Source organism: Mustela lutreola, chromosome X, assembly GCF_030435805.1.
Source record: "Mustela lutreola isolate mMusLut2 chromosome X, mMusLut2.pri, whole genome shotgun sequence".
NCBI lineage: Eukaryota > Metazoa > Chordata > Mammalia > Carnivora > Mustelidae > Mustela > Mustela lutreola.
In genome coordinates, this window is record NC_081308.1 from 18,726,778 (window position 1) to 18,752,110 (window position 25,333).

Here is a 25,333-nt window from a genome sequence, read left to right on the forward strand (position 1 = left end):
TAAGACTTGCATTCTTATTGTCCTTGAATTTAAGCACATGTGGTCACAAAGATTTTTTTCTGGATTTTTCCCAGTGTTTTTTTTTATTTTTTAATTTATTTGATACAGAGAGAGAGAGAGAGAGAGAGAGAGAAAGATCACAAGTAGGCAGAGAGGCATGCAGAGAGAGAGAGAGAGGGAAGCAGGCTTCCTGCTGAGCAGAGAGTCCAATGAGGGGCTTGATCCCAGGATCCTGAGATCATGACCTGAGCCAAAGGTAGAGGCTTAACCCACTGAGCCACCCAGGCACCCCCCAGTGTTGCTTTTTTATCCCTTTATTAGCCTTTTTTACCCCAAATTGAGTGGTAGTAAAAAAGATTTGTCAGGATTTTACCAACTCCTCCTTGGCTAAGTGTATTTTCTGCAGCACTAGAACACAGAATTGTTTTTCTGACACTTTCAAGCTGATAGTATAAACTTCTCTGACTTTTAATTGTCTGATTTCTGCTTATTTTTAGCCTTTGACAAACTACTTTTTCTGTTTAGCTAATTAGGCTTCAGCAGAGGACTTTTCTGTGATCTTGCTCCCTTTATTCATTATTTCACAGTCTTCTATGTGTATCATTAGTCCATTTAGTTTCTATTACTCCAAGCTTTCATCTGTTTTGTGTAGAATACTTATTACAACCAAATACACTGCCTAATTTATAATTTCTGTGTAATACTTAAAGACTATTTAGAATTAATCACATATTTTAAGGTAAATAACTATTAAGGGCTCAGTGAGGAGCAGTAAGAGAGTATACACTTACCATAAACCTCCTAGGTATAAAAGTCCAAGCATAAATACATGGAAAGCTTATTTTATATTTGAACTATGGCTTTATCACCTACAAAGTTTAACGTGTTTAGATTTGTCTTGTGACAATGCCAGACTTCGCACACCCTGAGGGAGGCAAAGAAGTTGGCTTCATAGACAAGACCTTCAAACTGTGGGCCACCTTTCTGAATGAACAGTTGACAGTCTTTCTCAGTTCTGCAAATGCTATCTACTCCTTCATCACCCTCTAGCTCCACCTTGAAGCAACATGCTTAAAGCTAAGTAAATTATTTATATCAAAATTCTAGTGAGATTCATTACATATTAATTAACTCATTTACCTCAGGTACAATACCTTCAAACACAGAAGGCAGGTTACTTCAATCACCGGAGGAAAGTACTTCTGCTTTCTTTTTCAGAGGAAGTATGAACTTGGCCATAGAAAACACTTACCAAGTAGCATTCATGTTGGAGAATGTTTAGCCTGAGGCATAGGATAAGATGCAGGGAGTTACTTTTCCAAAGTTACTGAGACTTGTGAGTTCATCCAGCCTTCATCAAGGTTCCAGATTCCAGACTCTTTCGAACTTTAGAAATGATGTTATTATTACCCATTCTTTTTAAGTTTTTATTTAAATTCCAGCTATTTAACATATAGTGTAGAATTAGTTTCATGTAGAATTTAGTGATTTATCACTTACATACAATACCCAGTGTTCATCACAATAAGTGCTGTCCTAATGCCCATCACCTATTTCACCATCCTCCACCCAGCTCTTCTCCAGCAACCCTCAGTTTGTTCTCTGTAGTTTAGAGTTTCTTTTATGGTTTGCCTTTCTTTCATCCCCAAATGTTCATCTGATTTGCTTCTTAAATTCCACATATGACTGAAATCATGTGGTATCTGTCTTTCTGACTTATTATGCTTACCATAATACTTTTTAGCTCTACCCATATCATTGCAAATGGCAAGATTTCATTCTTTTTGGTGTCTGAGTAATATTCCACTGTGTATATATACCACTTCTTTATCCATTCATTAGTCAATGCACATTTGGGCTCTTTCCATAATTTGGTTGTTGTTGATAATGCTGCTATAAACATCAGGGGGCATGTGCCCCTTCAAATCAGTATTTTTGTAACCTTTGGGTAAATTCCCAGTAGTGTAACTGTTGGATTGTGGAGTAGTTCTATTTTAAACTTTCTGAGGAACCTCCATACCATTTTCCAGAGTGGTTGCACCAGTTTGCATTCCCACCAACAGTATAAGAGGGCTCCCCTTTCTCCACATCCTTGCCAACATGTATTATTTCCTTTAACGTTGATTTTAGTCATTTTGACAGGTGTGAGGTGACATGTCACTGTAGTTTTGATTTGTATTTCTCTGATGATGAGTCAGGTTGAGCATCTTTTCACATGTCATCCATCTGTATGTCTTCTCTGGAGAAATGCAATGGGTACAAGGAGCTAACAGTGATATACTGGTAAATGTTTAATGACTGCCTCTGTTAGGATGGGGTGCTGATTTCTAACTTACAGAGTAGTGTAAATAGTCCCACCATAGCTAATTTCAAGCTACCATCATGATGTGACTGTACACAGTGCTAAGAAGAGATGTGCCACAATCAGCTCTATCAAGGTGGTGGGAACCAGCTCCCGCACACCAATGGCAGTTTTAAATATTATTAAATAATTTTAAATATTAATATTGCAGTAACCTCAAGAATACTTTAAACATATACAAGATTACCCAACTCCTGTCAACACTGCCAAGAAATTTTTTTTAATGTTCTAAAGGTGGCAAGATTGTTAGAAACCAAAGTAAACAAAGGGAAACACTTTCCTACAGCCAAGTGACTTTAGAATGAGTCCTTCTATCCAAAGTCTGCAAATATTTAAAACCTAAATAATGGCAATTCTTCCCTTTAGAATTTCTTTTTCACAATGTGCTTCAGGAACATGTATTAATGGTATTATCAAAATGTGAACTATTATAACTCTTAACTTCTAGAATTACAGTTATTAATGAGAATTATACAAATACCTTTTATAAGTTAAGGCAAAGCCTACATACAATTAAACCCAACCACTGTAAGAATAAATAAGTTACTACTCCAAGGTGACTTCATACACTGTTCAATGACAACTGCAGCTGTGCCACTATTTAAAGTATAGCTGTGAAATTAATATAATGTATTATTTAAAAAATGCTATGAGCAGCTCTTAGAGATCAACAAATCTGAGTGGGTGGTAGAGAAAAAGAAAGCAATAGCAGAGCACAGTGTAAAAGAATAAACTTCAGCTATTTTGATTTATTTGTAAAACATCTGTAAATTCTCCTTAAGTAGACACTTTTCCAGGTTCAGCATAAACTCCCATATTTTATTCTTCAAACAAACTTAACTACCATATTTTATGATCAGAATTTTAGGATCTTCTTTTCAGTTTCCAACTGTTTAACTGAAAAATGTGTCAACCTTGAGACAATAATGTCTAATAGCAAAAATTAACTATACCTCCTAGAAATAACAGGGTGTCTTTGGAGGATTTCTGAAAACACGGTGCCATCACCAACCTTTAAGTGGCATGGCTCCTTTAGAAAATCAAACCTCTTGTAAAGCACGTTGGATAAGTGGTCAAGGCATCTAGCAACTCTGAAGGACCATCTCAGCTTCCATTTTCTCTAGGCCAGACCCAGTCATGCCGAAGGCTGAGAGAACAAATACCTCAGTACAACGACCTCCTGTGTTTCCTACCAGTGTTCCACATTACACAGAGCACGAAACTGACTTTACCTAAAAGAAAGATCTTACTTCAAATTGGGCACCCTGGTAATCACCTTCTAGGCTAAAGTTTAACATGGAGGGCATTTATTAAGGAGTTCACTTCCTACCAACACTTGTGAAGGGGAGGGAATGAAGCAGAAATATGCAGAGGTTCAGCCAAAACCTATAACCAGCGGCAGCTTCAGCCAAACCCCTATTGAGCTCTGGAGCTAGAATGACCCCAACAAAGTGGTCCTGAGGTAGATCAAGAGAACCATGCCTTTTTACTTCCATATCTGCTAGTCAAAGATTGTAAGCCACCTCAGGAAGGGCCAAGATGTTAGACAAGATGCCATCTCAAACTGTGACAATCCTTGAAGTGGTTGAAAATTGGAGGCTATCTGTTGGCAGTCTTTCTAGCAACTGAGAGAACAAATCTTCCAGTGAAAGGAGATACGGGATGTATATGACAGTGTCTACTGCAGATCTCCAAACTATATTTCTTCAACACTGGTCTGCCATACCAGCAACATTCACTTGCAAAACACTCTTGTTCAGAGCATCCCTCAGCAGATAGAATGGGGAGAAGGACGGGAAAGAGACACTTCCATGGACTTTGAAGACAGAGCTGCCTCTCAACCAACATGAAATCCATGAAGGTCCATTCCCAAGGGATGAGCCCATTCAACTGCCTTCTCAGCTCCTTAAAACCATACTGAATTAGATATTCGTTTTTATTTGACCTAACCATTGCCCCTGCTTTAAATACAGATGGCTAGCTTAATTAACTGCCATATTTAAAGTTGGAGTTTTCACTAATGTTCTACACTTTAAGTAATACTGAGTTAGCACTTAAAACAGGGCCTACCACGAAGGGTTTGCTTTTTCTTTCTTGCCTGACTCTGAAAATGTCCATACTTCCTGAGTGGTGGCACGTTTGTGGCCAGTCATCATTTAGGCTTAATGATACTCATTTATCCCACTGCTATACTGGGACTGGAGAGCACAGGCAAGGCACAAGATGAAGCTATTGGATAAACGGAATAAAATATGGAATGGGGAAGGGATGAATGTAAGAGAACACATTCAGCCAAAGCAAAGCTGTTGCAGAAGACTTCCACTTTACATATTCTGTTTATATTTTGCTTATATTTGGCCCTTTGTGTATTGCTTTCTTGGCAGTCCTATGATTGGTGCCTTAGGATATTTTCACTTACTACTTGGTGGGAAATAGAGAATGTGTTCACTGATTCTTAAAATAACAAGACAACAACCTAATACAATTTCAACACAAACTCACAGAACTAAAAATGCAAATATAGTTTAAAAAACAAAACAGGGGCACCTGGGTCGCTCAGCGGGTTAAAGCCTCTGCCTTTGGCTCAGGTCATGATCCCAGCATCCTGGGATCCAGCCCCGCATCAGGCTCTCTGCTCAGCGGGGAGCCTGCTTCCCCCTCTCTCTCTGCCTGCTTCTCTGCCTACTTGTGATCTCCTTGTCAAGTAAATAAATGAAATCTTTAAAAAAATAAAAATAATAAAGTAAAAAACAAAACACCCTTCAATGCTAAAATGATCTTTTAAGGAATATCACATTGACAGAAAAAAAATCAGTTGTGAAGATACCCACATATTTCTATATACTACTGTCTTCAACTGAAAGACTTTCCTTGCTTCATACTTAGAGACATGTCTACCCCTTCAGGTCTAATTTTAAACCTTACTTTGTGATGTCTTCCCAAAATCACTCTAATTCCTTTTCCTACCCAAGGAATGCACAGTATATCTGTGAAATATTTGAGCTTCATCATTATTTTTGGTTCTATTTCTATTAACTATCTACCATGTACCACACATAGTATAAACTTCACATATTTTGTCAGATTGAATTCCTGTATGTACACTATTAGCCAGTTTTGAGTATCCTCATTTGATATATTAGAGAACAGAAGCCCAGAGAGGTGAATTAGCACGGCAGGTAAAATGGGAGAATGTATTAAACATAGTTCAGATACACTATAGTGTCTCTTTTTTTGCTGTCATGCTATGTCGTGTGTGCTTCTCATTTCCCTCGGGCAGACCATATACTTCGTGAGAGAAGCAACTGTGCATAATATCAGCTTTCTTCTACTTCTCTCTATCGACCCACATCATGTTGAATGGCAAAGAGCATATGACATCATGCATGTGGCTGAGAAAGACAAGGAAAAGAACATATGAGATAAAGAAGTCAATGAGTAGATCCCTACAAGTATTCCAGATTATTCCTGACGAATTAAAAACCTCAGAAGAATACATAGTTCCTAAAAAGATTAAGAACACATTTGCAACAGTCTTTCTCTGTTTCCATGTGTTGGTGCCAGTTTGTGACTTAGTTAAGACTTTGGCTTTCTCACACAGTAATACAGAAAGCAAATGATTGGGAAAGTCAGTACAGTGAGGGTTATCATTGGCATGAGGAAGCTTAAAGTAGATACATGTCCGATTGCCTTTTATTAAAATAAATTGAAATGATTTATCTTCAAATGATAATAATACAAATGCAAACACTTGGCAGTTCCCTCGAATACATAATGAAGAATTACCCTCACACCCACATTTATATCCTGTAGTGTGCATAGCACTGAGAGGAGGCCAGAAAAGTGACAACTCCTTAATTAGTTAGCGCTCAGTGACAAATTGGGGAAACTTGCTCTGGAATCTGTAGGGAGGGAGGAGATGGTAGATTGGTTTAAAAGTCTCTCCTTCTCCTCCATTTCATGTTTCACAAAGCAGGCGTTTTTATTTCATTGTTAAAGATGTACAAACCCAAAGAAATAAGATTCGCTAAATACATGCTAAAAACCAAATGAAGGGTCTTGCTTCATTTAGTACCTAAATCAACAGTACCTTACCCATCAAGACACCTGAAACTTCCTTTTACCGATTTTTCTTGAGATAAGACAAAAGCAATTAGAACCAACTACCAAGTTTTATACATCACTGCCCTGATAGGCAAGCTGTATGGAAAAAAATATTTTATGTAATTTTTTTCTTAAAATATTACCCTGCAAGCAGTTCTTTTTCTAGGGTTATGACTCAAATTATTTATTGAATTACATCAAAATGCCATACAGAATTTAGTAATGATAGCTGTATGCAATAATTACATGCTACATTGCCTCCATTGGAAACCATGGTAACTGATCAGTTACTGTTTCAGTCTGCCACCGTAGCGGAGAGTAACACAGAGGCGAAATAAGGTACTCTAGCCATCACTGCATACATTCAATCTTGAGATAACTGCAGAGGAGCTATTTATTCATAATTAAGCTAATATAATGTTTTAATTATAGCCATAATTTCCCCTGGGATTGATTTATGCATCCAATTATGAAAGGGGGTAAGTAGAAGGAGGGAATAAGAGCGGGGAAATGAACACAGTGGGGCTGGGGGTAGGCAGAAGGAGAAAAGGAGTAATATAGGCTTTTTGGAATAGCAACTGGTTTTTAGAGGTAGAACTAGAACAATAAGGAGCAAACACATTTTCTTAGAAACGCTTAAAGTGATAGTTAACCAGGGTCTTCACTTTTGGAGTGGATAAGACTTAGAGAACACGGCCTCCAATCTCTTCCTTGTGATTCTGCTCTGACTCTTCCCTGATGAATCATCTAGCCTCCACTGGCTCTGTGACATAAAGTGACAGGGAGCTCACTAATCATTTCATTGCTAAATGGTGACATTGGTAGAAAGGTCCTCCAAACTCCATGAATCAAAATCTACCTTTGGACATCTGGCCCTTACAACCACGTATTGCTAAGTTTGGGTCTAACCTAAACCATGCCAAGCTTGCTCCTTCCTCATTTGCATTTACTCTTACTCAGCTTCTGCATTTATGCTTCCTTCCATCTGTAATGTTCTTCTACTGGCTCTTCACATGGCTGCCTCCATTTTGTCACTCAGGATTTAGCTCAAATATCACCTCCTCGGAGAGGCCTTCCTTAACCACTTGATCCCTCAAACTAAACTAGCTTTGTCCCAGTATTTATTACTTGGAGACACCGACAATTTTCTGAAATATTGGCATGTTTATTAAAGTGCATATCACCTATACAGATAGCGAAATAACCCACGTAACCAGTGGGTTGCCACCTCCTTTAGGACAGCTATCTGTTTTGTTCACAACAGTTATCATAATGCCAAGCTCCTTACCCAACCCTGTGTGTAGTCTTGGCTCACCAAAAATATAAAGGTAAAATATGTCTGTGCTCTTTTTCTACTTTTATTTAATGATACGTATGGTTCAATAACATGTACACAATAGGCGTGCAATAAATATCTGATAAGAAAAAAAGAATGGAAAAGAGACAAGCCAATGACATTTTAAGTCCTTTTCCTAAGGATACCCTGCAAAATACTTGAAAAAACAACAACAACAACAAACTACCCTGACTTATTTGAGATTCTTCTCAATGCTATACATTCATGATTTCTTTAATTCTTCTGAGGAACTGTTTTTAACATTTCCCATCACTTAATTGTCTTTTGGACCTGCAAGTTTATTAATACTCCATTTTAAAATCTGGCATCCAGAAATGAGTAAGAATTTTCAGGTGTTTTCTAACCTGTGCAGGTGTCATTACTGACAGGAGAGAAAAAATACTACTACTCCCTGAGGCTTGCTCAAGCCATGGTCAACAAGCCAGCTTCTGAAAATTTTGAGTAACATCCTGCCTCTATAATGGTAACCTGAGGCAAGTATGATACAATGCAGTGCTCCTTAAGTTTTACCATGCAGACATTTCCCCTCAGGATCTAGTTAAAATGCAAATTTTGATTCAGTATGTCTGGGGTAGAAGCCTGAGATTCTCCATGTCTAACAAGGTACTGATCTATGGGCCATACGTTGAATAGCAAAGATATACTGAAATGCTGAGCTTGTAAAGAGAAAGCTAAATTTGAACAGCAGTTCTAACATTTAACAGCAGCATACAGATGGACAAACTCATTAGTTTTCTGACCCATAAAGTAAGGATAAATATAATTGTTTTGGCGAGATATTACAAGAATTGAATAAGACAAATAATGTAATTAGCACATAGTGGGGATGTAACAGAGATTTTTTCGATGAATGAACTTCTACCAATAGAGATTGGAGGCTCAAACGGCGTTTATAGGCAGAAAAAATAAACTTTCTCTCCCCACAGAAAGCTTCTAAGCCAAATTTCCTCTCATCCAGCATTTGTACAGTTGATATTTTTTGAACCTAAATACAGGACTTAACATTTATAACCATTAAATTTCATCTTGTTAGCTTTGGCCAGAGTTCCAGCCTGTCAAGATTGTTTTGAATTAGGATTCAGTTACTCAGCGTATTAGCTATTGCTCCAAGCTTTATGTCATCTGCAAATTTGATAAGTATGCCTTCTATGTCATTATACATATCATTAAAATGTTGAGTAGGACAAGACCAAGGGCAAAGATATTATACATCTTATTTGTTTTGAAGGAAGGACTATACATGGGGTGGAATAGCAAGCTCAAATTGTTTGACAAACTATAAATCCATTTAACGGAGTATCATCCAGCATACATTTCTCCATTGTTTTCTCTAATAGATTCTATAAAATGGTTTTATAAAATATATTAATTAAATCAAAATACATTATATCTATGAAATTTTCTCTCATCTTTCCATCTACAATTAAAAAATGTGAAACCAAATTAGTCTGACATGGCTTATTGTTAGTGAACCTATGCTATTTTCTACTAATCATGGTTTTCTTCACTAAATGCTCAACCACAATGTATTTACAAGTGGTTTCGTAATTTCAACAGACAAAAGTTACTGTTTACTGGGGCACCTGGGTGGCCCAGTGGGTTAAGCCTCTGCCTTCGGCTCAGGTCATGATCTCAGGGTCCTGGGATAGAGCCCCACATCGGGCTCTCTGCTCAGCAGGGAGCCTGCTTCTCCCTCGATTTCTGCCTACTTGTGATCTCTCTGTAAAATAAGTAAATAAAATCTTTTAAAAAAAAGTTACTGTTTACTTACTAGTAATATTGTATTCTCTAACTGCAGACATCTTTCCCCCAAAATTCTCAAGAATATTTTATATGTTCTTTATCATGTACAAACACATTTTTGTATATCCTTGAAGGATGGATCCTCTATCTACCTAGTTCTGAAGACAGATTGATTTAAAGCAGTTAGGTGTGTCTTATTCCTTACAAAGACTTTGGGTTACTTCCTTCTTCACCATTTTCATTCTATTTGTTATGCTTTTAGTACCATTCTCCTCAAAATGAAAACACCTAAGAAATGAGTAATTCTAATTCTTGTTTCTTCTATGATCCATCTTTCTTCCAGGAATATTTGAAATCTTTTTTTATTGAAGTATAAATAACAAACAGTATTATATTAGTTTCAGGTGTACAATATAATGATTCAACAACTCTATACATTACTCTACGCTCATTACAATAAGTGCCCTCTTAATCCCCTTGATCTCTTTCACCCACCGCCCCCCCGCAACCATCTGCTTTTTCTCTATATTTAAAAGCCTATATTTTTGTCTTTTTCTTTTTTCATTTATATTCTTTCTTGAATTGCACACATGAGTGGAATCATATGGTATTTTTCTTTCTCTGACTTATTTCACTAGCATTATACCCTCTAGGTCCATCCATGGTGTTGCAAATGACATATATGATATATGATATATATATATATATTCTTCTTTATCCATATTATTCAGCCATGAAAAGAATGAGATCTATATATATATATGAAAAGCACGTGATATATATATATATATATCACGTGCTTAAGATTCTCTCTCCCTTTGCCATTCCCAATTGCTGCTTGCATTCACTCTCAAATAAATAAAAATAAAATAAAAATAAAATTTTTTTTTGCTATCTGAAAACACTTTTGGAATAAATAATGATCTTTTTATAAAAAATAGCAAGTGTTGGTGAGGATATGAAGAAAAGGTAGCCCCCATGGACTGCTGGGAAAATAGTATGGAGGGTCCCCAGAAAATCTAGCAATTCCACGAATGGGTATTTATCCAAAGAAGACAAAAATACTATTTTGAAAATATATATGAACCCCTATGTTAACTGTAGGACTATTTGCAATAGCCAAGATATGGTAGCAACCCACATATCTGTCAATAGGTGAGTGGATAAAGAAGATATGGTATATACATATACAGAATAGAATATTAGTGAAATAATCAGAGGAAAACAAATACCATATGATTTAACTCCTATATGGAATCTAAAAAACAGACAAAAAAAAAAAAAGAAACAAACTCACAAATACAGAGAACAAACTAGTAGTTCCCAGAAGGGAAGGGAATGAGGGGATGGGTGAAGGAGGTTAAGAAGTACAAACTTCCAAGGCGCCTGGATGGCTCAGTAGGTTAAGCCTCTGCCTTCAGCTCAGGTCATGATTTCAGGGTCCTGGGATCGAGCCCCATATCGGGCTTTCTGCTCAGCAGGGAGCCTGCTTCCCTTCCTCTCTCTCTGCCTGCCTCTCTGCCTACTTGTGATCTGTTGAATAAATAAATAAAATCTTAAAAAAAAAGTACAAACTTCCAGTTATAAAATATGTAAGTCACAGGATAAAAAGTACAGCATAGGGAATATATTCAGTAATATTTAATAACATTCTACAGTGATAGATGGTAACTACACCTATCTTGGTGACACCTAGTAATGTACAGAATTGTTGAATCATATACCTGAAATTAATTGAACACTGTATGTCAACTACACATCAGCAATAAAATTAAGAAATTTTTAAAAATTATGTTTCTAAAACAGTCCTTATTTTGATATTGTAAAAAATCCTACATTTACCATTCATATTCATATACAATTTACATAAAACAAATGGAAATCTTAGCTTGAGTTGCCCTGCTACGTCACCAAATAAAACCAGACTCAAGCATATGTGAATACACACACACACACACACACACACCCTAGGTCTATCAGATTCCTTCATTCTCCACTAATCTTGTGACCGTTCCTTCATAAACCTCCTTTTAATAGCTTTCAGGTTAAATATAAATGCACTATGTGAACACTGGACTCTCCTAAAACCAGGGATAGAGATTATAAAGGGAGTAGAGTCAGGTCTACTTTCAAGAGCCATGACTTAAAGATTTCAAACACGATATATGGAAGTCTCAAAAGAGAACCAAGGAAACTGACATAGTTAGGTGAGTGTATGTACATGCATACGTATGTGTGAGTTGGTTCCATTAGCTTTGTTTTGATGTAAAGTAACAAATTAAGATTTCTATCTATTTTAAATAAGCCACTTAAAAGAACCAACATGATGGTACACAGATAAGAATAAGGAAGGTGTTGTTTTACAGTGTAGACTCAGAGAGGAACAGTGACTCACCAAAGGTCACATACCTAGTAAGAGATGGAACACAGGTGTCACTTCAGCTTATGAGACTCCAAAACTCATTTCAATATAAGACACAAGCACTGGCAATGGATATGTAAAGAACCACAGAAGTTGGAAGGGAGCATGGGAGTCTAGGGTGATGTAGAGAATCAGATAGAAAATGCACATTATTCTTTTCAAAGTATTTACCTTGTTTATAATATCCCTTCCCTTCCTAAAAAAAAACTTGAAGTTGTCCTGGGTGCTAAATTTTCCTTCAAACCTGTAGAGGCCAGATATTTGAAGTAGTTTGGAAAGCACTCAAACAAATAAGTTTGGATGATACATAGCCAACAGCCATGTAGCCAAGAGAAATTTCAATCACATCATAGAAGTGTCCCAAGAAAACACCCAGAGGTTGTTTTTGTCACTGCCCTCACTTTCCACCAACGATACCAACCTCTCCACACATGCCTCCTAAGAATCAAGTTATTTCTCCACCATGCATATCAAAAGAACTGTTGGGCCATGCCATGTAGTGTTTGATTCTTACTTCCTAACCTCCAGTGTGCATATACTCTTTGAAAGAACGCTGGATCACATGAGAAATGCTAGCTTCAAGGGAATCTGGGTCATGTGATCTGTAATATTCCCATTATTGGGCACAGGAAGGCAACTAGCAGCAGACTGGGGTGGTGTTGAGCAACCAAGTCTGTTGTGTGATACATAGCAGACAACTTTTTTTCTCTTTTTAAAAGAAGATTCTATGAGAGAAGAGAGAGAGAGTGAGCACATGAACACAGGCTGGATGGGGGCAGGAGAGGGAGAAGCAGGCTCCCTTGTGGGGGGCTCAGGGCTCAATCTCAGGACCCTGGGACCATGACCTGAGCCAAAGGCAGACGCTTAACTCACTGAGCCACCAGGGGCCCCAGGAGACAACTGTCTATGTCTCCCTTACCCTTTTTAAGAAATTGGCTTCACATCTCATGCAACCTCATGGGTTTGCTCCTGCCTGCACTCCTTAAGGAAAGATGGAATCAAAACTGGTGCCATCTCGAGGTGTTTGTTTTCTTCTAATAGTGCTACAAGCAATGAATGTTCGGTGTACACATCATCAGCCTTGTATTTTTCCTAAAGCATATTTCAAGAGCAATTAAAGGTTTGAGGCTTTTTGTTGTGTTTTTCATGTTTAAAAAAAAATGCTGGTGGTTTTGAAAGGACAGATGAATAAGTTCTGTACGCACGCAGAGAAAGTAAAGACAAAACTTTCAATTCCATAAAGCACTGCATAAACTTACCTTTATTGCCAGCCCAATCTGCCGCTGGCTTTAAAAATAACGGCTTCTTTTCATTTCTCTCTCTTAAAAAATTATTTGCCCCTTTTCTCAAAGAGACAAAGTTTTGTTTTTCTCCATGCTGTCAAGAATTCATGAATCTCAGTCAATTATTAGAAGAAAAAGGGTATCACTGAGAGTAAACATGAAGTATAGATCTGGGAGATAAATGAGCAGAAGGAAACTCAAGGGTATATTAAAGATATTACTGATTCCTTTTCCAGAGTGGAAACCAAAGGTTTATAATTCCTAAATTAAGGCCTTGAGATTAACACCGAAACGCTGCATTCTTATATCCATATAACTGAATAAGCCATGTGTGGCCAAATCTTAAAATTAGCACTACAAAGGAGGTTTGTGCTTTTTGCGTCTTACCTGCCTCTACTTGGGCCCTAAGATATCTCAGTGAATGACATCATCCTAAAATATATTTTTTAAAATGAGACATGTAGGATTTTAGGGCCAAAACACCTGTACTGTATATGCACCTATTCTGTAGCCCCCAAGTTAGTGGGTACCTCTGGGTCGAGAACACTTGCTTGTCCTTTCAAGACACAAAGAGTTAGTCATCCCTCATACGAGAATTCTTTGGTCTACCCACTGCCCAGTGCTTAAATGATATATAGATAAAGCACTGTAGAAGTTAAAGCACTATATAAGAAGTTACTATATATGTCTGCATATTAGGCAAGCCATTTCCCCCCAAATTACATTCCTTATAAATTTTTCATGCTACATATTATCCTACCAATTAACTTAGTTTGGAGAACAAATTACTATTCCAACATTAGCCTAAGTCATGGGGTTTCTAGCTCTAGTGTACATCAAAATCACCTGGAGGGCTTGTCAAAGCCCAGACTGCTGAGCCTCACCCTTAGTTTCTGTTTAATCCTAGGGTAGACCTCATGCATTTGAATTTATAACAAATACACAGTTGATGCTATTGTTGCTGGTCTGTGAACCTTATTTTGAGAACCAATATTCTTCCAGGCTAGTTTTAGATTAATGATTCTCAACTCTGGTTGCACATTAGAATCTTTGGGAGACATTTCAAAAACTAAAATTCTGAGGTTACATCCCAGATAAATTAGATTATACTACTGCAGAAGGGTCCACCAGGGTGACCTACTCACAGTTAATATTTTTCTGGTAACTCTAGGGTGAAGCCAGAGTTGAAAACACGGGTTTTAAATGTCAATCAATTTCAACTAAAATAATGAGTATTTTAAAGAGGTGAATACATTTGACCTTGATTGAGTAATTACTCCTGGGGCATGTGACCTTACATTTGCAAATGATGATACATGATTAATTTGTGGAAATCATTAAAATATGCCTAAAGGAAAGACGAGAAAATAAAGAAGTAAAACTGCTCTTATCACACAGGAATGAATGGGATTTTTGCAGTGTGGGTTAAAGTTTCTACTAGCAGTATCACAGGGAGTGGAATATCCTGAACAATATCAGTGGAGGAGAAAAGGGTATCTTCTGGAAAACCATGTACGAAGAACAAAAGTAATGACTTTCATGATCATGCAGACAATGATGTCAAAGGTGTAGAGACTGAATAAAAATGTTCAAAACCTGTGAGACCAGAACATAGCAGTTAAAAAAAAATAATTGGTATCTTATATAATGTAATTTGAAATATGCATGTGTAACTCCACTGATACATTTGTTATTTTCAATAGACAGCTAACCAATCTATATCCCTGTAGTTCATGAATATAAGTTAGGCACCATTTTTAAATTTTACGTACTAATTTGGATACTCTGCCATATTTTGGAATACACAGAATTTTTTAAAGATTTTATTTATTTATTTGACACAGAAAGAGAGATCACAAGTAGGCAGAGAGGCAGGCAGAGAGAGAGGGGGAATCAGGCTCCCCGCTGAGTAGAGAGCCCAATGTGGGGCCCGATCCCAGGACCCTGAGATCATGACCTGAACCGAAGGCAGAGGCTTAACCTACTGAGCCACCCAGGTGCCCTGACATACACAGAATTTTTGACTGAGAGAATCATTATTTCTGAGGGAGGTGGCATTTGAGCTAGCCTTCATATGATAAGTAGGTATTCATCAAGAAATTCAACATTAGAGAGGCCTTTTAAGCAGAGAAAGCCACAGGCATGAAGGAATGGTAGTAAGAAAACAAAAGGTGAGTTGTGAGGACATGAAGCTGAAAAAGTAATACACTGCACTAAATTACAGAATCTTTGACATCAGTAGAAGGAAATTTTACTTTAATTCACATTCAATGATGAGTATCGGAAACGTATTTATTGTTCTTCACTTCTCTTCAGCCTCCACTTCCTCAAAGGGGATCTTGAAACTTACAAAGATGATTCCAAATGGTGACTTAATACCTGTGTTGTTAATTCTATCAAAATTATGCAATTCTATAGCCACAGATTGCCATGAGCATTTAGAGATTCTAAAGGAAATTATTTGTCACATGAACTTAGTACTTCATTTATCTATTGGTGTATAGTAAGCTTCCTAACCATTTATTATCTTCCATAGTTCTGTAAACAGACCAGGCATTTTTTTCTAGTTCACGTGACATTGGCTAAGACATAGGGATATCTGGAAAGTTCAAAATGGCTACACGCACACAGCTGGCTGCCAAATGGTTGCTCAGCCAAGGGTTTCAGCTCAAGGATTTAGTTCTCCTCTGGATAGGACTCACCACATAACTACTTGAGCTTTTTCATAACATGGGATATGTGGATTCTAAAAAGGTCCATTCCAAAATGGCAAATGAGGAAGCTGCAGGTCTCATAAATTCCATCCTTACATGTTATACAGTATCACTGGAGCAGTATTTTATTCCTAACAAATCATGGAGACAGATAGAACTCAACTGGAGGGAAAACAGACTCTACCTTTTGAGGGGAGCATGGCAGATCACAGTGCAAAAGAGTGTATGAGATGGTAGATACCACTGAGGCCATCTTTGGAAGCACCATCTATCACACTTATACACATAAGTCTATGCACTAAGCCACACAGACTTCAAGACTCAGCAGTCAACATGATTAAAAACTTGTGCAAAATGATGTGACAACATTTATAGGTTATCTTAAAGACTAATGAGAAATTAAAAATTAGCTCAGACTGAATAAGTTCATTAGGATGAGATATCAGACAGAACCAGCTGCAAAGTTAACTGATAAACAGTAGATACTAGACCATAATAAATTCAAAATAGTAAGGCGTGTCTGATTTTTAACTTGATTGTGTTACGTATGTTTTTCCAAAACACCTGCTTTCCTCAATTTGGTTATGGTAGCAATAGGGATAGCAGCAGGAGCAATTATAGAATACAAAAATCATAACCACCATTTATTGAATTCTTCCTCTATATTAACCACTGGAAGCCATCGTTTAATTCTCATTCAACATTTAATTCTCACAGCCACCCTATGAGAGAAAAGTACTACCATCTCAATTCTACTGAAGAGGAAAAAAAAGTGTGAAGAGGTTATACATTTTATCCAAAAGACATAGCAAGCCAGTCTCATCAGACTAAAATGAGGGCATTGACTGGGCTATGTTCCTTTCTGTTTCTTAGGTCATCTTGGTTCTCAGCAGAATTCAGTTCCTTAAACACAGATCCCTGTATCTAAGAACTAGCAATGGCTCAGTGAGTGAGTCTCCTGCTGCCAAGAGATACTAAGGACTCATGAGATCAGATTGGGACCACCTGGATAATCCAGGATAATCTGCTTATCCCCAAACCCTTGGCCTTAATCCTATCCTCAAAGTCCCATCTGCCATTTAAGGTAACATATTCATGGGTTCTAGAGATTAGGACCTGGACATCTTTGAGGGACCACAAATACCATCAAAGAATTTTATATTAAATCTGATGGATTGGAATTTTGCCACTGGGCTGTATTTGAAGTAAGCTAATATGTGACATAAATTATGTTTTAATATGTGTAATAATCCATTCCCATTGAACAGAACAAATTACATTTTCCTCAGCTTTGCCCAAATGTGTGGACTTAAATTTGATGATTCCTGACCCAGCCCGAAATAAATGCGAGAGTGTCTCAAAATATCTTACCTAACATCAAAAAAGAAAAATTAAAAGCAAGTGATTTTTATCATAAGCTGGGCATATCTGGGAGGAACTTTCTATTTTCAACACACACTTTGTACTGGGTTCTGCCTAAAAAATAGGATCCCTGTATATTATTGACCTGACTCTTTTTACCTGACCTTTCCATGTTAGCCCAGACCATTTGACTTAGCTCTAAGCCTTGTTTTTCTGATTTGTCTCAATATCCTTGCTTTGATCAGCCTCTTGGCTGAGACATCCTCTCTGACTGGTGCCAACTCCTCCAATTGTGCTTATGTTCCAAGCAGTGGTCAAGTCCCCCTTCAACTGAGATGGACAATGTCCAACCATAACCCAGGACTCTCAGCTCCAGGAGGGCCACTTACTCAAGACAGTTGGTGCCATGCCCAACCACTTATTGATGACAGACAAGACCTAAATTGGCCCAAATTCCCAAATTTCATAGTACTATGACTCAGTCTGCTCCAGAAACCCAAGTATACGTTCATTCTTCATCTTCCTTTAAGGCTCCACCATTCCATGCTCAAGTTAAAAACTTAAGAGTAGGGCACCTGGGTGGCTCAGTGGGCTAAAGCCTCTGCCTTCACCTCAGGTCATGATCCCAGGGTCCTGGGATCGAACCCCACATCAGGCTATCTGCTCAGCAAGGAGCCTGCTTCGTCTCTCTCTGCCTGCCTCTCTGCCTACTTGTGATCTCTGTCTGTCAAATAAATAAATAAAATCATTAAAAATAAAACTTAAGAGTAATTTTCAATTCCATTATGCCTTTATCTCCCACTTTCAATCACCAGAGTGTGCTGGTTATCCTAAGGCAAAGGGTAAAGAAGGAGTGCTGGATTTGGCAGGGGAAATAAGAGCTTCTGTTGTAGAGGAAAAGCCCAACATTCAATACCAGCCTTCCAGAAATGCTCCCAATGAAGGTGCCCCAGTTCAGGGAAGAAATTTCTTTATAATATCTGGAATTAATAGGGACTTCTTTAAGATTTTATCTATTTATTTGACAGACAGAGATCACAAGTAGGCAGAGAAGCAGGCAGAGAGAGAGGAGGAAGCAGGCTCCCTGCTGAGCAGAGAGCCCGATTTGGGGCTCGATCCCAGGATCCCGGGAGCACGACCTGAGCTGAAGGCAGAGGCTTCAACCCACCAAGCCACCCAGGTGTCCCTAATAAGGACTTCTATTGAGATTTGAGAGTTCTAGTTCTAGAAGAAAGAATATTAACCTTGGAGTCTTAAATATCTGATTTCCTATTCAGGATATGCTACTTGCTTTGACAAAATTTTTTCAACTAAGAAATGCAAATAACACCTACCTCATGTGGTTATTGTGAAAATTAAATGAGATAGTGAGTATGAAGGTACTTTATAAACTGCAGATATCAGCTGTTATCTTTATGATTATCCTACTGATGTCCTATTATCTCTACTGCAGCAAATATTACAGCTGTTCAGAGCATGGGGGGAATATTTTAATACTAATCATTCAGACTCATTCATGAGGCCATTTACTTTTGTTTTACTATGTTAGCAGACATCATTTCATTCTAATCTTGTCCATCAAGTTACATTTTGGACAATGTTCAGTGTAATCGAACCTGCCAGTAGTGGGCTTGGTTCCACTTAAAGATTCATTCAACTACCTTCTCCAAGAGAACAAGCCAACATTTGTGCATATTTGTATCATAAATCATACACTAACAAGATGCCAATGGCAGTCACCTCTTTTATGAATCAGTCTCTGATTCTCAGGAACGAATTAGCCACTTCTTTCTCTATTTTCTATCATGTATTGCCAACACTATTATAGCATTTATAATATGGCATTTTACTGGTGTCTTTGACCTTCTTCCTGTGAGATTGCAAGCAACTCTAGAATGGAGATTTAGTCTTTGTATTCTCAATTATGGTACACAGTAGATTACCAATACATGTTTATTGAAGCAAAGGAAGAAGTATATGACAGCCAGGCTATAGGGGACTTTGCCCCTTATAGAGCTGCATTACTCTAGCATACTTTAGGTGCTCAGAAATATCAAATAAAGAAGAAACAAAGTAATGAAAAACAATTCTTTCCAAAAATTTCCAATTAATCGTTCTATAGCCTGTTTAAAAGGTGTTATTTGTTGTTTGTAAGTGCAATGCAAATTAGATTAATTCTTCCAAACACTTCATATTAGAGACATTTGAAAGAACCAGTTTTATTCTCTCACCCCTAAGTGTAATGTTGTGTGCCTTCTGGAGAAGGGGATAGCCTGGGCTTTATTCAGAGAAGAAATTCAGTAATACAAATAGAACATGGATGTGTTGATGTGAGGGAAGATCAGACAGGGAGAAGTTTTTCCCATTTAGAAAGTTGCTCTTAGCAGAATTTTAATTACACATTTTCAAAATTGTAATATCATCTAACATATTATCATATAATACCTTCTTAGTTCATCTTAATATTTTAGTTAAAACTAAGCCATGTAACCCCAGATAAAATGCAAAAAAAAAAAAATCTGTGCTGCAGGTTGCTATTTTTCAAGGCACTATTACCGGTGGAAAATAAGATTCTCCTGAGCCAGATGTAATTGCATCTTCAGGCTTCCAATGACCACCAAACTATACTTTATTGCCACACTTCTCAAATTTTAACATGTACACAAATGTCCTAAGGGTCTTGTTCAAATGTAGATTCTCATTTAGAAGGTCTGGGACAAATCCTGAGAGTCTGCAATTCTAACAATTTCCCAGGTGATGTCCAAGCTACTGATCTGCTTACCATATCTTGAGTAACAAGGTTACAGTAGACACTATGAATTTAATGATTCACCATCATGGACACCTGGATGACTCAGATGGTTAAGGGTCTGTCTTTGGCTCAGGTCATGATCCTGGGGTCCTAGGATCAAGTCCTGCATTGGACTCCCTTCTTAGTGTGGAGCCTACTTCTCCCACTGCCTCTCTGTCTCTCATGAATAAATAAAATCTTCCAAAAAAAATTCACCATCATTGAAATTTCCAAGGTAAACGGCCACTGTATTTCTTCTATGCCAGTAGGTATGAAGATTTTCCTTATTAACACCTTTTACTTAAGAAAATAACTGCTTTAGTAAACAGCCCTGAAACAGACTGAACATTTTAGTTAATTTGAATTTAATCACTATATGAAATGTGGCTCATGCAATGATTAAGAAATGATGTCCTTGGCAGATAAGTTTAAGCTAAAATTTTCCTTTGAATTCCTTTCTCTGTGATTCAAATCACATGTGGCTTGTGAAATACTTTACTAAAGATACAGTCTGATAGTGATGCACTATAGACCCCAAGAGTCCCACCCAAAAGCAAAACTGAAATGTCTATAATGCATAGGAATAAAACAGATGGTCCTCTCATGGGAGAATCTCCTAGTAATGAGATAGCTCTTGGGATAATTTGAATGACCAGAAGAGCCAATCCAGATAGCCCTTAATCAGTAATGACAAATTGAAGAGCCTTAAAAGTAAAAGATGCTGTGTTTTTCCAGTGCTTCCCATATTAGATTTTAGCCAGGCCCTACAGTTATAAAACTACACCCTCATCAGTCCATGGAACCAAAATCACTGAATTTGCCTAAGGATTCAAGAGTATAATTTTTAAACCAAAATGGTAAAACTACAATCGTCAGACAGTATAAATTTTTCCATAGGAATATTCAAAATCTGTCAGCCCTCACACTCAATTTGAAAAACTTCCCACTGTCACTAATCCTCTTTGTTCTCCGTTTCATGTCTGCCTTAATCAGTTGACATACTGTATAAAGTTGTGCATACAATAAATGTCAATTACAGAAATCTTATTTTAAATCCATTTCAAGTAAGTTATTGCTTTCTGTGAGGAATTTTATGTCAAGAATTAAATCCTCCCCAAATACCTACTAACATATATTTTACAAGTTCCATACACATATATCTCATTATTTTAATGCAGAATATACCTGTACTTTCACTTCACACATGACTCAAATATCTATTTTAATTTGGCAAAGGAAAACTAATGTCCATGGTATGGGAAAGTACCTGGGGCTAGCAAGAGAAGAAAGTGGTTACCAAAAGCAGGACTGGAAGGGCAGGGGGAGAGATCAACCTCCAGGAAGAAAAACATTTGTACAGAAGGACCATCCTGGTTTCTGTAATATGGGTGTAGAGTCACTTCCCTCCCACTGGCCAAACAAAATCCCAGGTGCTAATTTCCATAGATGTCAGACTCCTAAAAGAGCAGGGTGGGGAAGTTGGAGATGGAACTTACAGGGCCATAAAGGAACACTAGGCATAGTGGAAATTTAGGCAAAAGGAAAATTCACTTACAGAATGTTGAAACTGCTAATTTCTCTGCCATCAGCTCCAGTGAGTAGCCAAGCTTGGATGCTCTAAGCAAGAGACTGGATGGTTCATCTCTGGAGAATAAACATAAAATGAAAGGCTAGATTAAAAATTTAGAATATCAAGTGAAGAAAAATTTCTAAAATGTAAAGCAAAAGACAGAAATGAAAAATGAAAGAAAAAAGAAAGTAAAGGATAAAGCCCTAAGTTCCAACCTTTAACATGACTAATATTAAGAGTCCCAGAAAGATAGATGAGAAAAAATGAGAGAAAACTAACAAAAAATAAACTTCAGCATTTTCCAGATGCATTTGCAGATTGAAAGGACTCATCAACTACCCAGAATAATACATTAAAGCAGGCCCTCACCAAAGAAGCACTGCCATGGAATTTAACAACACTGGGACAAAGTGAATATATTACAAACTTTAGGAGGGTGGGGGAGGGAAAGCAGGTTACATACAAGGTACCAGAAACTGGACTACTGGGGTGTCCAGGTGGCTCAGTCAGTTAAGCAGTCAACTCTTCATTTCTGATCAGGTCATCATTTCAGGGTCATAAGATTGAGCCCTGCATGAGGCTCTGCACTCAGCAAGGAGTCTGCTTGATATTCTTTCTCTTCCTTTCCCTCTACTCCTCCCCCCTGTACTCTCTCTCAAATAAATAAATCTTTAGAAAAAAGATATCAGGGACGCCTGGGTGGCTCAGTGGGTTAAGCCTCTGCCTTCAGCTCAGATCATGATCCCGGGGTCCTGGGATCAAACCCAATATCAGGCTCTCTGCTCAGCAGGGAGCCTGTTTCCCCCCTCTCTCTGCCTGCTTGTGAGCTCTCTCTCTGTGTCAAATAAATAAATAAATAAAATTTTTAAAAAAGAAAAAAAGAAAAAGATAGACAATTTCTGGCTTTTTAAAAAGTCTATTGTTTTATTGCTTATTGCATCAAATATTGTTTTAATAATAATTAATTTTTTTAATTTATTTTCAGCATAACAGTATTCATTGTTTTTGCACCACACCCAGTGCTCCATGCAATCCGTGCCCTCTCCAATACCCACCACCTGGTTCCCCCAACCTCCCACCCCCTGTGCTGCTTCAAAACCCTCAGGTTGTTTTTCAGACTATGGACTCTGAAAATTTCTGACTTTTTAACAACAACACAAGAGACTAGAACACAATAGAGAAACACCTCCAAATTTTGGGGGGAATATTATATCCAACTTTTATTTCTATATTCAGCCAAACTATCAAAACCTTTCTCAAGTATGCAACATCTCCAAATGTTATCTCCTGGCTTCCCTTTCTCATTTAGCTACTAAAACATGTGTTGTACCAAAATGAAGGGTGTAAATCAGAATAGAGGAGGAAATACAATTCAAAAAATCTGGATCTCAGAAACACAGTCATGGGAAGTAACTAGTCCAGTTTGGAACTGAACTAAATACCTGATATGTTTGAATGCACTAAAGCAAGATTTAGATAATTGGGGAAAGGAGCTCAACTACTGACAAGTACACAAAAAAAAATAAACTAATTACAATACAAGGTAATTATTAGCTTCAGGAGAAAATATGTTGCAAGAAATGGAAAAAAAAAGACTCACAAAAGGGGCACCTGGATGGCTCAGTGGGTTAAAGCCTCTGCCTTCAGCTTGGGTCATGATCCCAGGGTACTGGGATCGAGCTCCGCATCGGGCTCTCTGCTCAATGGGGAGCCTGCTTCCCTCCTCCCTCTCTGCCTGCCTCTCTGCCTACTTGTGATCTCTGTCTGTCAAGTAAATAAATAAAATCTTTAAAAAAAAAACTCACAATATATTATGCAATTCAGGTATGGACAATGTTTATATAGTTCAACATAAACAATGAAAGCTGTGTTAACATACCATGGTATAACTGTAATAGGGAAACAGACAAGTCTGAATGTGTATGGATAGAAAGAAAAAAAAAACTAAATCTTCATTTTCCTTCCTGGGATGTCAACCAATAATATTCAAATCTGGAAAATCAACAGGCGAAAATAAAAATAATATGTTATTTAGAGAAATGCAGATAAATGTTCAAAGGTAACATCTGAAAGATAATTGTGTTTTTATGTAATAATTTATATAGAATACATGGAAATAGCTTTCTACATTAAATACTTTAATGAACTTTTTAAAATGAATTTGAATTATCAAAGTGATTTTCCAAAATTTGAAAGTTAAATGCTCTGAAAAATGTGTTTCTGTAATGTTCAGGTATGACACCTCACAAACTGCAACATGCCATTTTTTTTCTTTCTTTTCATGATTATTTTTAAATTTGTTTACCTACAAAGGGAAATGTTTGTTATAGTTTCATAAAAATGGATTATATGTTACAGGAAATGATTCTGTTATTTTGTTTAATAAAACATGAATGAAGAACCTAGATGCATCTTTGAGAATTTCTACACTTAATAGCATATTGATTAATCTCTGTACCAGGGCTATATTATCAAGGTTGAAGCTACTTTTTTTTTTTTTTAAAGACTGAAACTACTTTTAAAAATAGGTATCACTCCAGAGACTTCCAGGGAAGACAGCAGAGTAGGAAGACACTAAGCTCACCTCATCCCACCGATACAACCAGGTAACACCCACATAAGTGTATATAGTCTAGAATATGCAATGGATACTGGCAGAATGGACTCCCCACAGCGAAATGTAGAGAAGAGGTACATCATAGAGGGTAGGAAGGCCAGTGATGTGGTGGGGAGATAAACGGACCCATGAGACTGTGGCAGGGAGGGATGATGCAGGTGCAAAGAGGGGAGAGGATAAGATCACATGCCAGGCATCCCAGACACAGAGGACCCACATAGGGAAGATGAATTCCCATAAGATCTGGCTTTGAAAATCAAAGTAGGGCTTAACAATTAGAACTTCAAATATGAGCTGGCTGGGCTTTGAGAGAGCCAGGAGGGCAAAATCATAGCCCTTAAAGAGACAGCACAACAAACAGTCCTGCTGAGATACAGCACAGCAACAGCAATTTGAAAAATGCCTGGGTGGAAGGGAGATTTAGTTTTTAATTTCAGAGCATGTGCTGGAGATGCAGGGATGTCTGGGGTAGGAGTACTTCTCCAAGAACAAAAGAGCTGGCAGGAACCATTTCCTATACCCACCTCCCAGCCTAAATACATAGACATCTGTGGGAACCAGCATAGCAGGAACACTCTTCACCTCACTTGCTAACAGTGAATGTCCCTGCCCCCTGCATTCCCTTGCAGATACACCCTCTCTAACATCCCCTCAGCCAGAGCCCATTCAAAGCAGTGCCACAAGCCTCGCACTGGGCAAGCAGCCATGACAGGGGACAGCACCACTCCAAAGGGACTCCTGCCCTAAGAAGAAGGGAAGAAAACCACACACACACCAGTCCAACCGTGGCACCAGCAGTGATCTTAGGGCAGACATCTGGTCTCACTACAAGCCCCAACCACCACTGAAAGCTTCTCAAGGGACAATATAGGAGAAGCACCCTACAGTTTGATGCTACTGTATCTCTGGCAAATACCTGGTCTGACTCAACTCAAGCTAAAGGCAGCCCCAGATTGGCCCAGTAACAACACAAGGACCAAACTATGCCTGTAACAGGTAAAGAAAGCC